Source organism: Somniosus microcephalus, chromosome 1 (assembly GCF_052327205.1).
Source record: "Somniosus microcephalus isolate GS21.2 chromosome 1, FLI_Smic_1.0, whole genome shotgun sequence".
Taxonomy (NCBI): domain Eukaryota; kingdom Metazoa; phylum Chordata; class Chondrichthyes; order Squaliformes; family Somniosidae; genus Somniosus; species Somniosus microcephalus.
The window spans coordinates 141238021-141262529 of NC_140987.1; positions in this window are offsets into that span (position 1 = coordinate 141238021).

Below are 24509 nucleotides of genomic sequence, written 5' to 3' on the forward strand. Positions count from 1 at the left end.
GCAGTTCTCATATCTGAACATGTCTGAGGAGCAGTGTGTTTGGAGGCTGCGATTCAGAAGGGAGGTGGTCACTGAGATCTGCCACCTGCTTTTGCAGAGGTCTGCAACCACAGCTGAGGAGCAGGACGTCTCTGTCGGTGGCAGTGAAGGTGATGGTGGCTCTCAACTTCTATGCCACTGGCTCCTTCCAATCCACTACTGGGAACATTGCCAACATCTCCCAGTTCGCGGTACATTGCTGCATCCACCAGGTGACCAATGCCCTTTTCAGAAGGAGACATCAGTACATCTCCTTCCCCATGACCCGGGACAAGCAGCAAGAGCGTGCAATGGTATTTAGAGGAATAGCGGGCTTCCCCATGGTCCAGGGCGCCATTGACTGCACGCATGTGGCTTTGCGGGCACCTCTACAGAATGCCGAGGATTACCGCAACTGGAAGGGCTACCATTTGCTCAACGTCCAGTTGGTGTGTGACCACAGGCAGCTCATACTAGCTGTCAATGCCCGCTTTCCAGGCAGCAGCCACGATGCCTTCATCCTGCGCCAGACTTCTGTGGCAGACATTTTCGAAGCCCAGGCTCACCCACGAGGATGGCTTCTCGGGGACAAAGGCTATCCTTTGTGCACCTGGCTGATGACCCCACTCCATGCGCCCAGCACCCCTGCTGAGGAGCGATACAATGACAGCCATCAAGCTACCAGGAACATCATTGAGCACACAATCGGCGTGCTCAAGCAATGGTTCCGCTGTCTGGACCATTCCAGAGGAGCCCTACAGTACTCACCTGAGCGAGTCCCCCATTTCGTTGTAGTGTGCTGCATGCTGCACAACCTGGCTATCCTCAGGACTCAGCCACTGCCAGCAGACATTGGAGGACCACCAGGGGAGGAGGAGGAGGAGCAGAAGGAGGAGGAGGAGGAGCACCAAGACGGGAGGGAGGCACAAAGTGCAAGGGCCGTCCGGTTGCAACTCGGTTCTAGGCCCCCTCTCAGGGAATGGCTTGTACCAATGAAAGAACATGAATGGAGCCGCTCTGCAAGCCCTCAGCCGGTCAAGGCAACAAATTAGTTCAAAGTGCAAACGTGGACAATGTGATTAAAGAAAATTTTTTACTGTGCAAACTCTGTGCCCTTCCCGCATGACAAACTAATTCAGATAAATCCCCCAAAAAACAGTCAGAGACATAACTGGCTCTCACAACCTTCAGAAAATGAAAAAAACAGTTAAACAAAACTAACCGTGATCCTCGGCCTTCATATAAAAAACAAACACAACAGTCTTGGCCTTCATATATAAAAAAAACATTCTCAGCCTTCATATATAAACATTACATTTGGCCACACCTTCTACTTTTTCCCCTGTGAGGGTGATCCACCTCGCTTCCGTGAATGGCCCCTTCCCGCCCTGCAGCTCCTCCTCAATGGGACCCCAGTGGCTACAGCAAGGCTGGGGGAAGGCTGCTGAGGTTCAGATGGTGAGACGCCAGATGCCCTTGGGGGACGGCCTGGTCCAGCTCTGGGCCTGGAGGGCCCGGCTGCTAACTGCTCCAACACTGTTTGGGTGGCAGCAGTCTGTCCTACGGGTGGTGGCAGCTGCAGTGGAGGAGTGACATTGTTGGCTACAGGAATGCTGCCAACCTGACAGAGCACAGGCACTCCCTGGTCGGCTGATACACTGGCACTCGCATGGGCCAGCTCTGCAGCATGCGCAGCAACCTGCTGAAGCACAGACTGCTGGGCCGCTGCGGCACAGCGAGGGCCCCGTCAATGCCTGGCCGATCCAGTGAGGGTGGCAGCAGTTAGTGCCCGTGTGGCCCTGATCTGTGCCTGCATCAGACCAGCCAGTGAATGAACGGCCCGACTGAGCACTTGGCTGGAAGCCGCCTGCACTGCTGCGAAGTCCTGCAGACTCCTTGCTTGTGCTGCACTGAATTCTTGCAGACTCCTGGCCTGTGCTGCCCCGAAATCCTGAGCACTCCTTGCCAGTAACTCTATGGAGTCAGGCATCCTTGCCACTGCAGCCATGAGCTCAGTGTGCCTGCGCTCAGCCTGGGCGCCCATTTCACCAAGGAGCCGCATCTCCTCTGCGCTCACCATAGCAGGACTGGAGGCTGCACTCATCCTCCGGGGAGAAGGCCGCCGAGCTTCTCCACCCCTCCCGCGTTGCTGCAGCCCGCTGGGCCCCGGAGCTTCACTCTCCTCAGACCCTTCCCCCCTGCTCCCCTCCAGGGAAGACATGTCCCCATCATGACCATGGGCTGCCTCGGCTGAGGGTGGCACTGATGGGCCGGCTTCCTCTTCCTCCTCCTCGAATTCAGAATCACTGACAGTGGCAGCTTGAGGGCCCACCTCCTCACCTGGCGAATCAGCATCTGAAAGCAGGGAGGCACAAGAGTTGCTTTAGAGTGAGGACAGGGCGGCAGTGAGGGAGGCATGAGTGCTGCTATGCACTGCATTGGTTCGATAGTGGCAAAGGATGCTGGTGTGAGGCACAAGTGGAAAGAGAGAGGTCAAAAAGGTGATGACCTTACCATTGCTGTCCAGAACAGGGTCAGCATCTCCACTGGCGACGGGGCCAATCAGCTGGCCTGCCATAATGCGCTCCACATGCTGCTCCAGGTCGCTGTGATCTTTGAGGTCAGGACGGCCTCCCCCGGTCCATCGCTGCTGCCTGCGTGATGCGCCATCAATTACTCAAAAGACTGAGGTTGAGCGAGTAACAATCAGGCTTTTATTAACTAAAGAATGAAGGTCTTGTCTCGAGTGGTCGACCCGTCCAGAATACTAAGGGACTGGGAGGTAGTCACTTATATACCTGGAATAGTGGGAGGAGTCAGCCGAGGCATGTCCAGACCTGTACCTAGTGGAATACACATACAGACACAGACAGGTTATAACAGTGGTTTACCACATTCACCCCTTGTTTAAAAATGAGTCTGGCGGGGTGAAGTGTATTTAAAAGTTCGTGTATTGGAGTCTCTCCGGAGGTCTTGTCTGCCGCTGTGATCGACGTGGCGACGGCAGGGGTGGTGGAGCTTCCGGTGTCGCGTCCCGTGTAGGCTGGGGCCCTGGAGTGTAGTCCTCGTGGGTGACGGTCCAAGGCGAGCCGGCTCCTGGGGTTGGATATCGGGTCGTGGGGGGGGGTGGTAATGGGTAGTGGGTTACAGCGGTCCCCAAGGGTGCGAGGTCTCGTATGGAGACTGTGTCCTCCCGCCCGTCCGGGTACGCAATGTAAGCGTACTGGGGGTTGGCGTGGAGGAGGTCGACCCTCTCGACCAGGGGGTCCATTTTATTGGCCCTCACGTGTCTTCTCAGTAGTACCGGCCCTGGGGACGTCAGCCATGGCGGTAACGATGTCCCCGATGTGGACTTCCTTGGGAAGACAAACATTTTCTCGTGAGGGGTGGCATTGGTGGCAGTGCAGAGCAGTGACCGAATCGAGTGGAGCGCATCGGGGAGCACCTCCTGCCAGCGGGTGGTCGGAAGGCCCCTAGACTTTAAGGCTAGTAGGGCGGCCTTCCAAACTGTTGCATTCTCTCTTTCCACCTGTCCATTCCCCCGGGGGTTGTAACTGGTGGTCCTGCTTGTGGCTATACCCCTAGCGAGCAGGTACTGGCGGAGTTTGTCGCTCATAAACGATGAGCCCCGGTCGCTATGGATATAGCTGGGGAAACCGAACAGGGTGAAGAGGCTGTTCAGAGATTTAATGACCGTGGCACTGGTCATGTCCGGGCAGGGGATAGCCAACGGGAACCGGGAGTACTCGTCAATGATGTTGAGGAAGTACACATTGCGGTCGGAGGAGGGGAGAGGCCCTTTGAAATCGACGCTCAGGCGTTCGAAAGGGCGAGTGGCTTTTATCAGGTGGGCTCTGTCTGGTCTATAAAAGTGCAGTTTGCACTCAGCGCAGAATTGGCAGTTCTTGGTCATGGTCCTGACCTCCTCGATGGAGTAAGGCAGGTTGCGGGCCTTGATGAAGTGGAAGAACCTGGTGACCCCCGGGTGGCAGAGGTCATTGTGGAGGGCCCTCAGCCTATCGATCTGCGCGCTGGCGCAGGTGCCACGCGATAGGGCATCTGGGGGTTCATTGAGCTTCCCAGGCCGGTACAAGATCTCGTAATTGTAGGTGGAAAGTTCGATTCTCCACCTCAAGATCTTGTCATTTTTGATTTTGCCCCTCTGCTTGTTGTTGAACATAAAAGCAACTGAACGCTGGTCAGTGAGCAGGGTAAATCGTTTTCCGGCCAGGTAGTGCCTCCAATGACGCACAGCCTCCACGATAGCCTGGGCCTCCTTCTCGACCGCGGAGTGTCTGGTCTCCGGGCCCTGGAGGGTTCGTGAGAAGAATGCCACAGGTCTCCCCGCCTGATTAAGGGTGGCGGCCAGAGCGAAGTCGGATGCATCGCTTTCCACCTGGAAGGGGATGGATTCGTCCACTGCGTGCATGGTGGCTTTGGCAATGTCTTCCTTGATACGGTGGAAGGCTAAGCGGGCCTCTGCCGTCACGGGAAAAGAGGTGGACTTGATCAGCGGACGGGCTTTGTCTGCATAGTAGGGGACCCACTGAGCGTAGTAGGAAAAAAACCCTAGGCACCTCTTCAGAGCTTTTAGGCAGTGGGGTAGTGGGAGTTCCATAAGGGGACGCATCCGGTCCGGGTCGGGACCGATGACCCCGTGTTCCACAACACAGCCAAGGATGGCGAGGCGGTCTGTGCGGAATATGCACTTCTCCTTGTTATATGTCAGGTTCAGGAGTTGGGCGGTGCGGAGGAATTTCTCGAGGTTTGCGTCATGGTCCTGCAAGTCATGGCCGCAGATGGTCACATTATCTAGGTAAGGGAAAGTGGCCTGCAGCTCGTTTTGATCGACCATCCGGTCCATCTCCCTTTGGAAGACGGAGACCCCGTTAGTAACGCCGAAGGGAACCCTAAGGAAGTGATAGAGGCGGCCGTTTGCCTCAAAAGCAGTATACTGGCGGTCTTCAGGGCTGATGGGGAGCTGGTGGTACGCTGATTTCAGGTCAATGGTCGAAAAGATGCGGTACTGCGCGATCTGGTTGACCATGTCAGCTATGCAGGGGAGTGGGTAGGCGTCCAGCAGGGTGTAGCGGTTTATTGTTTGGCTGTAGTCGATGACCAGGCGTTGTTTCTCGCCGGTCTTAACGACTACAACCTGGGCTCGCCAGGGGCTGGAGCTGCCCTCAATAATCCCCTCCTTCAGGAGCCGTTCCACTTCGGTTTTGATGAAAACCCTGTCCCCGGCACTGTATCGCCTGCTCTTTGTGGCGATGGGCTTACAGTCGGGGGTGAGGTTAGCAAACAGTGGGGGGGGTGGGACTCTGAGTGTGGAGAGGTTGCATCTGGTGCGCGGCGGGCAATTTGGAGGCTGCTGGCTGCGGACTGTGAGTGGGGGGAGGGGGCCACCGTACGCCATCGTAACGCTTTTGAGGTGGCACTGGAAATCCAACCCCAGTAGAACGGCAGCGCAGAGGTCGGGCAGGACCAGGAGTTTAAAATTATTGAACACAGTCCCGTCTACTACTAGTGTCACCACGCAGTAGCCGCCAATGTCCGCTGACTGGGACTCGGAGGCCATAGAAATCCGCTGGTGCGCAGGCAGGACTGGGAGAGAGCAACGCCGCACCGTGTCGGGGTGGATGAAGCTCTCTGTGCTCCCGGAGTCAAAAAGGCAGTTTATTGCATGGCCGTTTACCTTAACGTCCATTTTGGACCGAGCTAGCTGGTGCGGTCTCGTTTGGTCCAGCGTCACAGAGGCCAGCGTAGGGGTCGGTGTGTCGCTGCGAGTATCAGATGGGGGGGGGGTTGGCGATCTGCTGTGTCCCGGCTGGTGTCCAAGATGGCGGCGTCCATGATTCCCATGTGGCTGGAGTCGTCCAAGGTGGCTGCTGCTGCGGTGGTTCGCACATGGCTGGGGAGGCCCAAGATGGCGGCCCGCACAGCCCACACGCGGCGCTGTTGGGGGCCCAAGATGGCAGCTCGCACGGCCCACACGCGGCGCTGCTGGCGTTCGGGGTGGCTTTGGCCTTGCAGACACTGGCGTAGTGTCCCTTTTTCCCGCAGCCCGAGCAGGTCGCATTCTTCGCCGGGCAGCGCGCTCTGGGGTGTTTGGCCTGGCCACAGAAGTAGCATTTCTGGCCTTGGGATACTGCTGTCTGGCTTTGGGACACTGCTGCGGTAGTTGGGCCGTTGTTGGGCTGTGGCTGGGGTGGCACGGTGCTATGGGGCTGTCCTACCGTGTCCCAGGTTGTCGTTCCCCGCGGCGTCCATGGTGCAGAGGAGTAGGCATCCATGCCCCGGAAGGCTGCGTCCAGCGTTAGTGCGATGTCGGAGGCTTTGTCGAGGGTGAGGTCACTCTGCTCCAGCAGTCGCTGTCGGGTGTAGTTGGACCTGTGGCCCGCTACGAAGGCATCCCGGATCAGTTCCTCCGTGTACTTAGTGGGCGTTACCGCCTTACACCCACAGGCCCGGCCAAGCACGGACAGTGCTTGGAGGTATTCCTCAGTCGATTCCCCAGGTTGTTGCTTGCGACTCCCCAGAAGGTGCCTAGCATATACTTCGTTCACAGGGCGCGTGTACTGGGTCTTGAGGAGCTGGAGGGCGGCTGTGTACGAGGTCGCGTCCCGGATGACTGAGTACACTCGGTGGTTCACCTTGGAGAACAGGACAGACAGTTTGTCCGCATCCGTTTCGACTGCAGTGGAGGCAGTCAGGAATGTCTCGAAGCACGTGAGCCAGTGAGCAAACTTGGTGGAAGCGTCCTCTTCCCGACTGTCCAGGTCCAGGCATGCTGGTGTGAGGATCTTCTCCATTATAAAAAATTTAGTTAATAAAATTGATGCGCCATCAATTACTCAAAAGGCTGAGGTTGAGCGAGTAACAATCAGGCTTTTATTAACTAAAGAATGAAGGTCTTGTCTCGAGTGGTCGACCCGTCCAGAATACTAAGGGACTGGGAGGTAGTCACTTATATACCTGGAATAGTGGGAGGAGTCAGCCGAGGCATGTCCAGACCTGTACCTAGTGGAATACACATACAGACACAGACAGGTTATAACAGTGGTTTACCACACTGCGATTGTGGGCCAGCTTGCCCTGCAAGAGAAAGGAAGGCCTCTAGGTACAGTGTCAAGCCCTGATCTTGCCTGTACTGCCTCCCATGGTGGAATAGCCCTGACAGTGTCAAGCCCTGATCTTGCCTGCACTGCCTCCCATGGTGGAATAGCCCTGACAGTGTCAAGCCCTGATCTTGCCTGCACTGCCTCCCATGGTGGAATAGCCCTGACAGTGTCAAGCCCTGATCTTGCCTGCACTGCCTCCCATGGTGGAATAGCCCTGACAGTGTGTAAAGTGCTGAATGTGCAAGTGGTTTTCATGAGAGTCCCATAGCTCTTGGATGAGGGCTGGGCTTTGGGGCTTTCAGGTCCCTTTGGCCAGAAACTGAAGTGCACATGCAGGGTTGAACAGGATAGTGGAAAGGGTACTCACCCTGACAACCCGAGTGAGGTCGTTGAACTTTTTCCTGCATTGAAGTGGAGTCCTGGCAACCATGCTGTTGGTGGTCACCCTGTTTGCCACCTCCCTCCAGGCTTTTCGGTATTCGCTGGGAAGCGGCCTCCTCCCACTGTCAGGAGGTGGCCAGGTCGCCTGCGCTCTACTGCGTCAACCAGTAGCCTCAGGGCACCCTCGCTGAAGCGCTCCGCTCGCTCCCTAGACTTCTGCATGGTCCTGGGCGTAGAAATGATGATCCAGCAATGGTCAGGCCTTGCTTCAGGGCTGCAGTGTGCAGGGCGTGGCAGCCAAACAAGTCCACCCTCCCCCTTTAAGAGCTGACCGCGCCAGCGTGTCTGCCTTCAATCAGCAACTCGCCGCACCTGCGCTGTGCCAGCCCTCGTTGTTAGCGCCTCGGCTCGCCGGCTTAGCGCCTTATGATAGTCATGCATCGCCTGCTTTAGCGCAGCAGCAACCTCTTGGGGTGATGCAACTCAATTTCGGCGAAGGTGACGCTAAGTTGCGCCGGGTGCTAAATTTGGCAAACGCCCAGCTGTAGCGCCCCAAACGTGGCGATACTGAATTTCTAGGCCTTTGTGTCTTAATGCGAGGAGCATTCGTAATGAGTTGGATGAATTAGTTGTGCAAATAGATGTAAACGGATATGATATAATGGGATTACGGAGACATGGCCCCAGGGTGACCAAGGCTGGGAATTCAACATCCAGCGGTATTCAATATTCAGGAAGCACAGGAAAAAAGGAAAAGGAGGTGGGGTAGCATTGCTGGTTAAAGAGGAGATTAACACAATAGTAAGGAAGGATATTAGCTCTGATGATGTGGAATTTGTATGGGCATAGCTGAGAAATACCAAGGGGCAGAAAACGTTAGTGGGAGTTGTATACAGACCCCCAAACAGTAATGCTGAGGTTGGGGATGTCATTAAATGGGAAGTTAGAGATGCGTGCAATAAGGGCACAGCAGTTATCATTGGTGACTTTAATCTACATATAGATTGGGCTAACCAAATTAGTAACAATACTGTGGAGGAGGAATTCCGAGAGTGTATATGGGATGGTATCCTGGACCAATTTGTCAAGGAACCAACTAGAGATCAGGCCATCTTAGACTGGGTATTATGTAATGAGAGAGGATTAATTAGCAATCTTGTTGTGTGAGGCCCCTTGGGGGGGAGCGATCATAATATGATAGAATTCTTCATTAAGATGGAGAGTGAAGAAGTTGACTCAGAGACTAGGGCCCTGAATTTAAATAAAGGAAACTACAATGGTATGAGGCACGAGTTGGCTAGGGTGGATTAGGGAATGTTACTTACAGGGTTGATGGTGGATAGGCAATGGCAAACATTTAAAGATCACATGGATAAACTACAGAATTTGTTCATTCCTGTTTGGCATAAAAATAAAACAAAAAAGGTGACTCAACCATGGCTAACAAGGGAAATTAGGGATAGCATACGATCCAAGGAGAGCACATTAAATTTGGCCAGAAAAAGCAGCAAACCGGAGGATTGGGAGCAGTTTAGGATTCAGCAAAGGAAGACAAAGGGATTAATTAAGAGGGGGAAAATAGATTATGAGAGTAAGCTTGCAGGGAACATAAAAACTGACTGTAAAAGCTTCTATAGATATGTGAAGAGAAAAATATTGGTGAAGTCATGCTTAGGTCCCTTGCAGTCAGAATCAGGGGAATTTATAAGGGGAACAAAGAAATGGCAGACCAATTAAATACGTACTTTGGTTCTGTCTTCACAAAGGAGGACACAAATAAACTCCCAGAGATGTCGGGGTACATAGGGTCTAATGAGAGGGAGGAATTGAATGAAATCAGTATTTGTAGGGAAATGCTGTTAGGGAAATTGACGGGATTGAAGGCCGAAACATCCCCAGGGCCTGATAATCTACATCCTAGGGTACTTAAGAAAGTGGCCTAGAAATAGTAGATGCATTGCTGGTCATCTTCCAAAATTCTATAGACTCTAGAAAAGTTCCCATGGATTGGAGGATAGCTAATGTAACCCCACTATTTAAAAAAGGTGGTAGAGAGAAAACGGGGAATTATAGACTGGTAAGATGACATCGGTAATGGGGAAAATGCTAGAGCCCATTATAAAAGATGTAATAGCAGAGCACTTGGAAAACAGTGACAGGATCGGACAAAGTCAACATGGATTTACAGAAGGTAAATCATGCTTGACTAATCTACTGGAATATTTTGAGGATGTAACTGGTAGAATAGATAAGGGAGAACCAGTGAATGTGGTGTATTTGGACTATCAGAAGGCTTTCAATGAGGTCCCGCATAAGAGATTAGCGTGCAAAGTTAAAGCACATGGGATTGGGGGTAAGGTACTGACTTGGATAGAGAACTGGTTGGCAGACAGGAAGCAAAGAATTGGAATAAACGAGTCTTTTTCCGAGTGGCAGGCTGTGACTAGTGGGGTACCGCAGGGATCGGTGCTAGGACCCCAGCTATTCACAATATATATTAATGATCTAGACAAGGGAACTAGATATAATATCTCCAAGTTTGCAGATGACACAAAGCTGGGTGGGCGTGTGTGCTGTGAGGAGGATGCAGAGAAACTCCAGTATGATTTGGACAGGTTGGGTGATTGGGCAAATGCATGGCAGATGCAGTATAATGTGGATAAATGCGAGGTTATCCACTTTGGTGGCAAAAACAGGAAGACAGATTATTATCTGAATGGCAATAGATTGGGAAAAGGGGAAGTGCAACGAGACCTGGGTGTCCTTGTGCACCAGTCGCTGAAGGTAAGCATGCAGGTGCAGCAGGTGGTTGAAAAGGCAAATAGTATATTGGCCTTCATAGCGAGAGGATTCGAGAACAGGAGCAAGGATGTCTTGCTGCAGTTGTACAGGGCCTTGGTGAGACCACACCTTGTATATTGTGTGCAGTTTTGGTCGCCTTATCTGAGGAAGGATGTTCTTGCCATGGAGAGAGTGCAGCGAAGATTTACCAGGCTGATACCTGGGATGGCTGGAATGACGTATGAGGAGAGATTGGGTCGATTAGGCTAATATTCGCTAGAGTTTAGAAGAATGAGAGGGGATCTCATTGAAACTTATAAAATTCTAACAGGACTAGACAGACTAGATGCAGGAAGGATGTTCCCGATGACAGGAGAGCCCAGAACCAGGGTCACAGTCTCCAAATAAGGGGTAAGCCATTTAGAACTGAGATGAGGAGGAATTTCTTCACCCAGAGAGCGGTGAACCTGTGGAATTCTCTACCACAGAAGGCAGTTGAGGCCAAATCATTAAATATATTCAAGAAGGAGTTAGATGTATTTATTAAGGCTAAAGGGATCACAGGATATGGGGAGAAAGCAAGGACAGGGTACTGAATTTGGATGATTAAATGTTGGAACAGGCTCGAGGGGCCGAATGGCCTACTCCTGCTCCTATCTTCTATGTTTCTATGTTTCTAAAAGGCAATGCTCACAGGGAATTCTAGTCAGAAAATAACAGTCCCTCATTCCCTATCCTCTTAAATTATTAGGCAAAAAAATGAGATATTATGGACCCGTGAATTCCTGACCAGAGCTTCCTGTGAGTGCCACTGCTCACCGATTGCACCCGATTGGGAGGAATCAATGAGTTTAAAATGATAAAACTTTTTAAATGATAAAAGGATTAGATAGAGTGGATATAGACAAGCTAGTTCCTCTGGTTGGAGAATCCAGAACAAGTGGGTACAATCTTAAAATTAGAGTTAGGCTATTCGTGAGCGAAATCAGGGAGCACTTTTTGTGTTGCAACTCTCTTTCCCCAAAAGACTGTGGTTGCTGGATCAATTGGAATTTTCAAGATTGATATTGATAAACTTTTATTAGATAAGGGTATCTAATTGTATGGATTAAAGTCAGGTAATTGGATTTGAGGTACAGATCACCCATGATTTAATTGAAAAGGGTCGAGGGGCTGAATGGCCCTGTTCCTGTTCCTCTTCTTCTTCTTAGGCAGTCCCTCGGAACTGAGGATGACTTGCTTCAACATTAAAAATGAGCTCTCAGGTGACTGATGAGTCCAATGCGGGACCTACAGTCTCTGTCACAGGTGGGGCAGACGGTGGTTGAAGGGACAGGTGGGTGGGGTGCTTGGGTTGACGTGCGCTCCTTGCGCTGCCTGCGCTTGGCTTCCGCTTGCTCCCGGCAAAGAGACTCGAGGCGTTCGGCGCCTTCCCGGATGCTTCTCCTATGTTTCTATCAGCACTCGTATCTCTACAAATATTTGTTTTGCACATTGATACTATTCACGTTCAGTCACCAGCTGTGATGTCTCTAAAGAAGATGACCAATTTAGTGCCAATTAGTGCTAACTAGGGACAGTTTTTGTGCTGTAGGGCCATTTTTATTAGGAACTGGGCTGAGACTGCCCAAATTCATTTCTCATAGAACCCTTACAGCCATCAGACAGAGGAGACTTTCATTCATTATCAGTCTGGGCTGGATTTGAACTACTTCTCAGATGTGAAAGGCCAGTGTTTAACTCACTGCATCACCCAGACCCCATGGCATTTCCAATGTTATACAGTATTCAGATTATAGATGGCTAAAGATCAGGAAAATGTTGTATTTTATTATATTAATAGCTGAGATTAATGCACAAACCATAAATTGACATAACTTATGGTTATTGTGCTAAATGTTATGATGGTTATATCTTCATAACATTAAGCACCATTGCAGTTCAAGTCAATTAAATAAAGATAAATAATACTGAATCACAATGTGCAACTAAATCCCTTACAAACACAAAATGGAAGAAATGGTGATTTTTCATTTTAATTTGAGCTTCTAACAAAATTGCAGGAACATACTGTTTGATATGTGTTTTCTGCAGTAATGATAAGCCAGTAGTTAATCACAACCTCTAGTGTTGGTCCTTTAACACTTCTGAAGGAACTAACAAGCCACTTAACCAGTGTAAATGTCCAAAGGTTTGTTAATTCAACTTTAGTAGATAATGTCTCAATGTCAATTGAAAAATGCTGATTTACCAACAAGGCTCTGTTTCCTCTGCAATGGAACATCATAAGCATTTTTTTTTTTGGTGGGGGGGGGGAAACGGGCTTAAGTATAGTATTATGACATTTGAGTGGGGTACCACATGTGGCACCATATTAAAGTATAGGCCATCGCTAAGGCTATATTTTAAAATGTTACAAAGGGCAGGAAAAGCTCTGAATCGAGTCCTTTGAGATTGTTCAGAGCTTCCTGCACAGAATGTCAGAACATTTAGCAATGTTGCTCTGACATCTGTGTAGACATGCAGGGGGGTTTCAGGAATTTGTAGAGCACTATGGAGCAAGTGGCAATTCCAGGGCATCCTACGGAAGGATCCTCCAAGGATGGGGGACTGATGCAGTTGCTTGCCAACATTGCATCTGCTGCTCCTGAGATCTTGAGCTCCACTTTAGAGGAGACTTTTGGTTCTGGACTACAGAGGTTAGGGAATTGGCTTCAGATGACCTTGATAGCAGGCTTCATAGACTGTAGTTCTGGCCAAGGGTCTTTGCCCATGTAGATTCCTGGTCATCCAGTAGGGGCAGCCAGCAAATGGAGTATGACAAGAGGAGAGATGATAAGGACTTCATGTACTGGCCTCACTAGATGTGCTCCTATCTAGTTATCCAGCAAGTTAAACACTCATTCAAATAATTCCTCGTGAAGCCGTTTCGCTGTTTTGAAGCTTTACTTGAACAAATTTGTGAAACTGTAAACAAAGACAAAGTATGTTTTGTACATAAACTGAGTACTATACATTCGATATTACATAAGATATAAACATATTTACAACAGTAGAATAGACTAATTGTATAACTAACTAACATTTGGACTGTACTTCTGTAAATATCAAATATTAACCTTTTATAAACATAGTGTTATCAAAATACTATGCTGACAAAGTTTCTATCATGCTAACAGACAAAGATACTCACAGATATTGCGCCTAGCCTAAAATATGAGATCAGATTACATTGGATTGAGAATCCCTCATGGCAGATTCTCCATTGCTCTGCTAGGTTCTTTCTGGAATTCTACTTTCTGGGTCAACAGGAAGAAAGGTAGAAAGGTCAAAGGACCTCTGCTACATACAAACACTGCTAACACAATAACCAGCACCAGAGGGTGCTATCTGCATGTAAAATGTCCGTAATGTCCATAAGCCCAGAACACTCCCCGTCTGGGGTCGTTAACGACTCCACATAGTCCGAATTCTACTTGTCACTGGAGTCCTCTGGCGACAAAAGAAGAACCACCTCAGAGACAGTCCGTCGGTGTCGATGATAGGATGCAGCTTCCGTAGACTGCTTTGAGGGGGTAGGTTGCGTTCTGCTGCGCACAGTTCCAATCTGGGTATGGTGAGATCTGGCTGGGGCACCAACTTGCCCCTATCAAAGACGAAGCCGATTTTGCTTTGTCCATCTTGAGTGGTGACCTTCAGATAAGCCACACTTGCAATGGCCTTAGCGGATGCGTCTGCAAAGACACAAAGCTCTTTGAATTGGGCAATTAAGGGAGAGAAGGACGTATAGGAGCGAGGTATTCGGATCGCCTGTTACTCTTGGAGTGAGTCTCTCCATCTGTCCCACTCTGCTTCCATCTCTTCATAGAGAGGTGAATCCCACTTTTCAGCATGTGTGGAGAGTTCCCTGAGGAGCAGCCTGCCTTGTATGGTGACAGGGGCTAAGAAGCCGAGAGGGTCGTATAGGCTGTTGACTGTAGAGAGCACTCCTCTACGCGTGAAGGGTTTCTTGGCATCTAAGATTTGGAACGTGAACGTGTCTTTTGCTATGTTCCAAGACACTCCTAGGCTACACTGTAAGGGGAGGTTATCAGTGAAGAGGTCTAGATCCTTGACGTCCTTAGCACAATCTTCAGGGGGGAATGCCTCCATCACTGCTGGTCTGTTAGAGGCTATCTTGTGCAGCCTGAGGTTGGATACTGCAAGTAGTTCCTGGGCTCGTCCGAGGGTACTGATGGCCTCTGCTTCGGCCGGGAATGACTTCAGTGCGTCGTCGACTTAGAACTCTCGTTCGATGAACACTCTCACATCACTGCCAAAGTCGTCGTCTTCCTTTGCAGCCCTCCTCAGTCCGTATATGGCGACAGCAGGGGACGGACTATTCCCAAAGACATGGACACGCATTCTGTAGTCCACAATGCCTCTATTGGGGTTGTTGTCCCAATACCACAGGAAGCGGAGGAAGTCTCTGTGGTCTTCTGTCACCACAAAGCAATGAAACATGTGCTGGATATCGGCAGTGATGGCGACGGGTTCTTTCCTGAATCTCATGAGTACTCCCAAGAGGCTGTTGTTAAGATCGGGCCCTGTGAGGAGTACATCATTGACTGAGACTCCCTGATATGGTGCACTGGAGTCAAACACCACGCGGATCTGTTCCGGCTTTTTGGGGTGATAGACTCCGAAGGAAGGGAGGTACCAACAGTCTTGACCTTACTGGAGTGGAGGAGCTATCTCTGCATGATCGTTGACAAGCATTTTTTTGACAAATTCTAGGAAGTGTGCTTTCATCTTTGGCTTCTTCTCTAGTGTGCAACGGAGTGAGTTAAGACGATTATAGGCATACTCCCTGTTGTTCGGCAGCCATCGTCTGGGGTTCCGGAAGGGTAAGGGTGCAACCCAGCTGTTAGAGCTGTCACGAGAGACCTTATTGTCCATAATCTGGAGGAACCTCATGTCGTCGATCGATGGAGCAAGTTTGTGGTCGTTGGCGGTGAGACAGAAGACTGACTGACCCGGGTTCTCTCCAGTGAGCATCATCTGTGTGCTGTCTGTGGAGATCAGCACTGGGGGGTTCTGAGGCTGAGCCGTATGACTGAACTTCTCTGTCACTCGGATCTGGCTACTGCATGGGGTAAGGTAGCTTGGACGACCATTCTCCAAGATGGAAGTCTTGAGTGTGCTCACCTGAGATGGCTTGTGAGCACCCCTGAGGCACACATCTCCAACAATGACCCAGCCGAGGTCTAGCCTTTGGGTGAAAGGGGCGTCATGTGGACCGTTGATCTGTTTCCTTATCTTATGTACCCTCAGGATGTCCCTTCCCAACAACAAAAATATGCCTGCATCTGGATCAAGAGGTGGGATCTCGTCTGCAATGCGTCTCAGATGACGGTGATGGCGAGCTGCATTCGGAGTGGGAATCTCAGAACGGTTGTCGGGGACTTGATTACACTCGATGAGTGTAGGAAGGGGGAGACTAATCTTCCCGTTGGCTGACTCAACAACATAACCGCAGGCCCTCCTGCTGGCTGTCTCTGAAAGTCCAGCACATGTCTTCAGCGTGTAAGGCGACAGACTTCCTTTGACCTTGAAGATGTTGAAGAACTCGGATCTTGCTAGAGAACGATTGCTTTGTTCATCTAGTATGGCATACATCTTTTCAGATTCCTGGCGACATCTTGCAGGGTACACATTAACGAGGCATATCTTGGAGCATGCTCTTGCGCTCACTCCTTCTCCACACACCTCGGTGCACCTGGATGTAATCTCCAGACCGGCAGCTCCCTCTCTCTCCCCGCCGTGCTCTGAGGCGGGAGGCGGCGACTCTGACTTCCAAGGAGCTGGGCCTGGGTGGAGTGCTGAAATGTGCCGATTACTTTCACATTCTGTGCATTTTGCATCTACCTTGCAGTTCTTGGCGAGATGGCTCATGGAAGAGCAGCTCTTGAAACATATAGAGTTCTCTTTGAGGTATTGTTTCCGACCTTGAACTCCGATCTTCCAGGGATATCTCCCTGAAGCCTCTGCACTTACATAGAAGATAGGAGCAGGAGTAGGCCATTCGGCCCTTCGTGCCTGCTCCGCCATTCAATGAGATCATGGCTGATCCTTTAATTCAGTATCCCGTCCCCGCCTTCTCTCCGTAACCCTTAACCCCTTTTGCCCGTAGAAATATATCTAATTCCCTCTTAAATATATTTAATGAGCTGGCGTACACTGCCCTCTGTGGCAATGAGTTCCACAGGTTCACCACTCTCTGAGTGAAGAAATTCCCCCTCATCTCTGTCCTAAATGGTTTAGCCCTTATCCTTAAATTATGTCCTCTAGTTCTGTTCTCACCCGCCAAGGGAAACATTCCTTCTGCATCCAGTCTGTCTAGACCTGTCAGAATTTTATACACTTCTATGAGGTCCCCTCTCAATCTTCTAAACTCCAGTGTGTACATCCCTAAACTACATAGTCTCTCCTCATAGGTCATTCCCGCCATTCCTGGTATCAGCCTGGTGAATCGCCGCTGCACCCCCTCCATGGCAAGAACATCCTTCCTCAGATGAGGCGACCAAAACTGTACACAGTACTCGAGGTGTGGTCTCACCAGTGCCCTGTACAGCTGCAGCAAGGTATCCCTGTTCCTGTATTCTAACCCTTTTGCTATGAAGGCCAGCATACCGTTTGCCTTCTTGACCGCCTGTTGCACCTGCATGCTCGCCTTCAGTGACTGGTGTACAAGAACACCCAGGTCTCTCTGTACTTCCCCCTCTCCCAATCTATTGCCATTTAAATAATAATTTGCCCTCCCGTTCCTGCACCCAAGGTGGATAACTTCGCACTTGTCCACATTATAGTGCATCTGCCATTTATCCGCCCAATCGCCCAGTCTGTCCAAATCGCTCTGGAGCTTCCTGGTCTCTTCCTCTGAGCCCACCCCCCCTCCTAGTTTAGTGTCGTCTGCAAATTTGGAAATGCTGCATCCGACTCCCTGATCCAGGTCATTAATGTAAATTCTTTAAAGGATGGGCCTTGTTGTGGATTGGGCATTGTTTGCTCATATCCTCAGGTTTCTTCTGCACCTTTGTGTTCTCAGTTGAGGACACTTGCATTTTGTGGACAGATATTGGTGTCTTTCCATGTCTGTCAAACTTGTCTCTTCTGGCAAGTGCTGGGTGGGAGGAGAAGAGGTTGAAGCTGGGGTCGTTCCTGGCTTAGGCTTTTTTACGGATGAATTTGGCGAACGCAGAGAATGGTGGGAAGGCCACGTTGTGCTTTAGCTTGAACTCTGATCCAAACGTTATCCACTTCTCCTGCAGGTTAGATGGAAGCTTCTCAATGATGGGACTTACCCCTCTGGTAGTGTCTATGTACGATAGACCGGGTAGGTAGCCATCCTGCTTTGCGGCTTCGAGTTCCGACAGCAGATCTCCAAGGTCGCGGAGCTTCTGGGGTTCCTTACTCGTCAACCTCGGAAAGTTCTCCAACCTGTCAAAGAGAGCCCTTTCAATGGCTTCGGGCGAGCCGTAGCTTTCTTCTAGCCTCGCCCAAGCCATCTTCAACCCCGCTGGCAGACATCCCACATTGGCCACTTTTATCCTGCAGGCCTGTCCGGCGGACTCTGGGCCGAGCCATTTGCTAAGGAGGCCGAGCTCTTCTCCTGCCGACAGGTCTAAGCCCGATATGGCATCGTGGAAGCAGGACTTCCAAGCCTGATAATTCTCCGGCCTGTCATCAAACTTGGTTAACCCTGTAGTCACCAGCTGGGTGTGTGCAAGGTATTTGGCAAGGTCGTAGGTACTGGGACCTGTGCCAGGGTTGCCTTGACTAGGGGCTCTGATTCTGGGGGTCTCAAGGAAACGAAAGGGGGTTTGCTGCTGACTTTCTCTATTCAGCGTTCTATTCCTCTGCACCGTGTCTTCTGTCCTGCTGGGGGAGACTCTACGGCTTGAGGCACGCTGTCTACTTTGACCTTGGTTGGTAACTTGCTTGCATCTGTAGAGATGTGCGGGCCTTCATCCCTTTCTCTTGTAAACTGTATGTCGGCATGGTCGCTCACGTAATCCATGGTGCGCTATCGTGGACTCTGCCATGATATGGGAATTAAAGGTTTGTAAGCTTGGAATCGGGCCTGTTCAGCTTGGCGTTCAACTTGGTGACGGGCCTGTTCAGCTTGGAATTGGGCCTGTACAGCTTGGAGTCGGGCCTGTTCGGCTTGGGGTTCAGCTTGGAGACGGGCCTGTCTTACTTTTATTTCTATTTCACTCTTCACATGTGCAGCTCTGGCTTGAGCTGCTACTAGCTTAGCCCGTGCTCTGGCGATGGCCACGCTTACTCTAGAACCACCTGATGACCGTGAACCAGCTTGCGACCTGATGTAACTGGAGCTTATAGACCGATTGTCACCTTCTACCATTTCGTCTGCCCGTTTAAGGTCTTCTCCTCACTGCAAAGCATTTTCGTTATTATCTTCTGACTTGTTGATGTGAGGTAGGTGTGCTCTACGAGGTTAAGGCTTACACTGGGTTCCTCCTGCTCCGCTCTTCACAGCTAGCCGCATTGCTATCTTTTCACTGTACTGGCCTCGCTAGACGTGCTCCTATCTGGTTATCCAGCAAGTTAAACACTCATTCAAATAATTCCTCGTGAAGCCGTTTCGCTGTTTTGAAGCTTTACTTGAACAAATTTGTGAAACTGTAAACAAAGACAAAGTATGTTTTGTACATAAACTGAGTACTATACATTCGATATTATATAAGATATAAACATATTTACAACAGTAGAATAGACTAATTGTATAACTAACTAACATTTGGACAGTACTTCTGTAAATATCAAATGTTAACCATTTATAAACATAGTGTTATCAAAATACTATGCTGACAAAGTTACTATCATGCTAACAGACAAAGATACTCACAGATATTGCGCCTGACCTAACATATGAGATCAGATTACATTGGATTGAGAATCCCTCATGGCAGATTCTCCATTGCTCTGCTAGGTTCTTTCTGGAATTCTACTTCCTGGGTCAAACAGGAAGAAAGGTAGAAAGGTCAAAGGACCTCTGCTACATACAAACACTGCTAACACAATAACCACCACCAGAGGGTGCTATCTGCATGTAAAATGTCCGTAATGTCCATAAGTCCAGAACACTTCACTTCTCGGGGCGAGGACTCATCTGCCTTGCCCATCAGCCACTTCAGAGGACTGCGGAAGGGCAAGTAGCGAATAGTAACAGTCAGCCAGTATAGACACCACGGTGCTGGCAGTAGTCATGACCCAGCAGGACATGGCAGTTGCCACAGGTGAACCATGCGGTCCCCTTGAGGATCAACAATATGCCACCACACTCATTCCTAAACTGACTTGGGGATTAGGAAGTAGACAACTTCTGGATTGCTAGTCCAGTACCATAATCACTACTCTACCACCATACCTATATTATGAACATTTCTATTTAAAATCTGATTTGAATGAGAGGAGTGCACACCACAGACATACACACTCTGTTTCCATGTCACTATCCAAGAACATAATGGCATGCTAAGTGCTTTGGATGACAAGTCAGGGTATTGAGGCAGTGGTAGGCCTCACCGCCTAATTTTGCTTCCTTTTCCATGCGCTATCCCACCCATTTATGGCAGGATAGCAGAGGAAAATGCAGGCTGATATTTCAGAACAGTTGCTGATGTGACACTAGCGGAGTGCTTCCCTGCTGTTCCATGCACGTCACTGCTGGAGAGCATCTCCTCATGATTGCAACTTATATGCCTGCGCATAGAATAGTGGCCATGTATGTAGTCTTGAAATCTTTCCCTCGTGCTTGGCTATAACCGGCCATGATTATATCTTGAAATTTGAACCGTATAGTTTTTAAAGGAGCAGTGAGAACATTCATCAGAAATTTTCCTATTCTGCCTATAGTCTGAACAACTGAAATTTCCACTGCAGATGCCAATAGTATTGATATGTGTTCAACTGCAGACTGCAGTGAAGACAATCATAGCTGTATGATATCATGATCATAATGAGTATCTAGGTGTTGGACTGTTCCATATTGCCCAGACCAAACTAACTTGTGTATTAGGGCATGTGGCTCCATTGTAAGGCATTGCTACTGTAATAACCTCCATTGTAAAGCTTTGTATCCCCGTACAACTCATGAGGGGCAGCCAGCATGCTGAACCTCCACTAAATTGTAAGGCATATAAACTAAATGGTACAATCCTGAAGGAGGTGCCTGATCAGAGAGACCTGGGGGTATGTGTGCACAAATCATTGAGATGGCAGGGCAGGTTGAGAAAGTGGTTAAAAAGGCTTCTGGGATGATCCTGGGCTTCATAAATAGAGGTATAGAGTACAAAAGTGTGGAAATTATGATGGACCTTTATAAAACACTGGTTTAGCCCCAACTGGAGTAATGTGTTCAATTCTGCGCACCACACTTTAGGAAGGATGTGAAGACCTTAGAGAGGTTGCAGAAAAGATTTACAAGAATTATTCCAGGAATGAGGGGTTTCAGTTACGTTGATAGACTGGAGAAGCTGGGGTTGTTCTCTTTGGAGCAGAGATGTTTGAGAGGAGATTTGATAGAGGTGTTTAAAATCATGAGGGGGGTCTGGACAGAGTAGATAGAGGGAAATTGTTCCCATTGGCAGAAGGGTCGAGAACCAGAGGACACAGATTTAAGGTGATTGGCAAAAGAACCAAAGGCGACGTAAGAAAAAACTTTTTTATGCAGCAAGTGGTTAAGATCTGGAATGCACTGCCTGAAAGGGTGGTGGAGGCAGCGTCAATCATGGCTTTCAAAAGGGAGTTGGATAAGTATCTGAAGGAAAGAAATTTGCAGGGCTACGGGGAAAGGGCAGGGGAGTGGAACTAGCTGAAGTGCTCTTGCAGAGTGCTGGCACAGGCTCGACGGGCCAAATGACCTCCTTCTGTGCTGTAACCATTCTATGATTCTATGAAATATAGCTGACTCCTCATTAACATCCTTCCACTCCTGCAATCGCTTCATCAATAGTACTGGATGACGTAATGGACTGTATTTTGAAGTCAACGGCAAAGGAAAGGCACTTGCCATTCAGCTCATTGACAGCTATCCAAAAAGTTTTTGCGAACTTTTGATTGGAGACTTGCTGTCATCGGGTGTCTGATCCAGCGCAATACCCTCTACAGAGCATCTGTGGCATGAGTGAGCAGGCCAAAGAGCAGCGAGGCTGTTCAACCAATCAGATTGAAGAATCCTCGCTGAGACACACAGAGTGAAATTGGAGGAGGAGGACTTTTTAAGTATCTTACACCAAGCCACTGCTCAAATAAACTGTACAGCAACCAGTACAAAAGCAACTTACCTCAAAGTTGCTTGTGTCCTTTTAAGGAGGCTGGTTGGGGGGGGTGTCCATCATGCAGTTGAACGCATGAACAGTTGAGCGGCGATGTCCAAAATAGCAGGTCGTGCATCAAATCAGCATTGCATGCTGATTGACATCGCGATCTGCCTCATCAGCATTCTTCTGGGGAACGCAGGCAATGGCCAAGCTACTGACCTGCCCAAAATGGCAGCCACTGCAGTCCACACCGGAAGTCAGCGGAAGTGAGGCAACCACCATTTTCTTGCTGAAACCAGCCCTAACAGCCAGCGCAAAGGTGCCGAATTTTGCGACCACAGAGTCTAAACCGAAGTATAAAGCAGGAAATATAAATTAGATTTACATCATGTACAGAAAGTGAAATAAAGATTGGGAAAGACAGATAGTATTAAGACAGAGAGATAAGAGACAAACATAAAAAGTAAAAAAAAAGTCTCCAACACTAACTTCTGAAGGAATGAGACCCCACACTTGTAGAGTTAAATTTTCAGGGCCAGAGAGGTTGTTTGGCAGTAATTATCACTTATCACATCGTTATAAATTCATTTACTCCAAATGCACCAGCCCAAACCTTTTCTGGCATCTTTAGTGGGGAACTAACGGGCAAGTACCCCAACTTCACGCCATTGCATTGATTTCAAAGCTGAGTCTATCGGCAAGGTTCTGTTATAGCGCATGCTGTGGAGGCGCAGGGTATCTCTGACAGCAACTTCTGATTTCCATGTTTAATTGTGCATGCCGGAGGTTGTTGTCCGATTTACTCCATAATAACGGTGAGCGCTGACCGCCTCACCATTATTATCTACGCAAAATTGTGTATTTCAATCAACATCACTATGAATGTTTCACATAGTAGATGTCTGTGCTGGTGCCTGATTCAAATGGACAGTTGATACTTAGCTGCATGGTAGTCTTCAGGTGTGCCTGGTCAATCACACAGTTCTGCTTGCTGTGTGAAGAGACAGATATGACATTATCTGATTTCACATGCCCAAATTTCTTGCATGTACTCGTGACATGTAAAGGCTAGTCCCCAGAGATGTGAATTTGGAAAATTACCCCTTATGAACACGTAAGTAGTTATATCTTTTTAGTGCTATATTGACAATGGCCCAGTAATTCCGGGCACAACGCATGAGTACGGACGGGGTACTCACGCGTGTGCCCAGAGGAATTGCCGGTTTTCAGCATGCACAGCGCATGCGCTGAAAACCGGCATTTCCTGTCCTCTGACCCAAGGGGTTAAGAGGCAGAATGCGCGCGACTGCACAGGCAGCGCGTGCGCAGTGAAATTCCTTTTTTTTTTCAGAGTTGCGCGTGTGTAAAGGCCTCCGGTCTTTACACATTGAAAAACCACACGTAAGTACTTCGTTTTTCAGGTAAGTGGGCTTTTAGTACAATTGAGAAAAATTTTTTCCACAGGTTTGTTATTTTTAAAGAATTTACAGTAAGGTAAGTTTAGTTTTAGCTCCGATTTAAAAAAAAAAAAATTTTCAAATTTTAAAATTATTGTTTAAAATAGTTTTTCAGAGTTCTTTATTGTTCATTTAAGTAGTGCAATGTTTTTTTTAATTTTCTTTCAGGTTTAAGTAGTGTTTTGGGGCCAGGAGTTTTCATGAGTTTGACAGCTCTTTCTGTCAAACTCATGAATGAGTTTCCCCTCCCCTGATTGGCTGCACAGTGCTCACCTGATCCCAGCTGGCACATCGCACTAACTACGCCGCTGGATCAGGTAAGCACATCGCGCCGACATCTGAACCAGGCCAGTGACAGGAAATGCAAGCAGGCCCGGGCTTCAGATGTTGGCGCGCAGGGTGAGTGCAGATCGGGGGCTTGCACGCGCGGCAAGCACCCGATCCTAATTTCAGGGCCAATATGTGTCATACAAATCAGAGAACATAAAGCAGACAAGAAGGGCCTCCATTTCTTTCTTCTCTGAACGGGATCAATTTCATGGGGCACTGGCACCAGTATTGGGACAGGAAGGAACTGTACCATTGGGAAGGGCTCCACCTGAACTGGTATGGCACTAGGGTCCCAGCAGAAAGTATAAATAGGGTGGTCACAAGGACTTTAAACTAGTAAATGGGAGGGGGGGGAGGACTCAGGTGGAAATTGTAGTAGAAATAGTAGTTCAAAAACAAACAGAAGGGAAGAGAGTAGAGTAACAGTCAGAAATTGTGCTTTAGGCACTACGGATAAAGGGAAAACTAAAGATGTAAAGCGATTAACCCAGGAGAGATAAATAAGAAACATGTGAGTAAAACATTAGAGCTGAAGGACAGGCTAGGGTGTGTGGCCCAAATAAGCGTTCTTTAAACAAACGCACAGAGTATATAAGGAATAAATTGAATGAACTGCAGGTGCGAATTCAAATTGGAGGGTATGATATTGTAACCATTACTGAGACATGGCTGCAAGACGGTCAGTACTGGAAACTAAATATACCAGGTTATAAGGAAAGATAGGGAAAATGACAGAGGGGAAGGAGTAGCCTTCATAATTAAGGATAAAATCACTTCAATGATAAGAGAGGCTATAAAGAGAGGTAAGCAGGAAGTGGAGACTTTATGGGTAGAATTAAGAAATAGGGAAAGATTTAAGACTGTAGCGGGAGTTGTGTATCAGCCACCTGCTAGCAGCTATGATGTGCTAGATTGTATAAATGCAGAGATTAGACAAGCGTGTAGTAAAGGCTGAGTGGTTTAAATGGGGGATTTTAACTTTCATATTAATTGGGATAAGCAGACTAGCACCTGTCAGTAAAGTAGTGAATTTCTTGAGTGTGTCTGGGATAGTTTTCTACAACAATATGTTCTAGATCAAAAAGGAGGCAAGC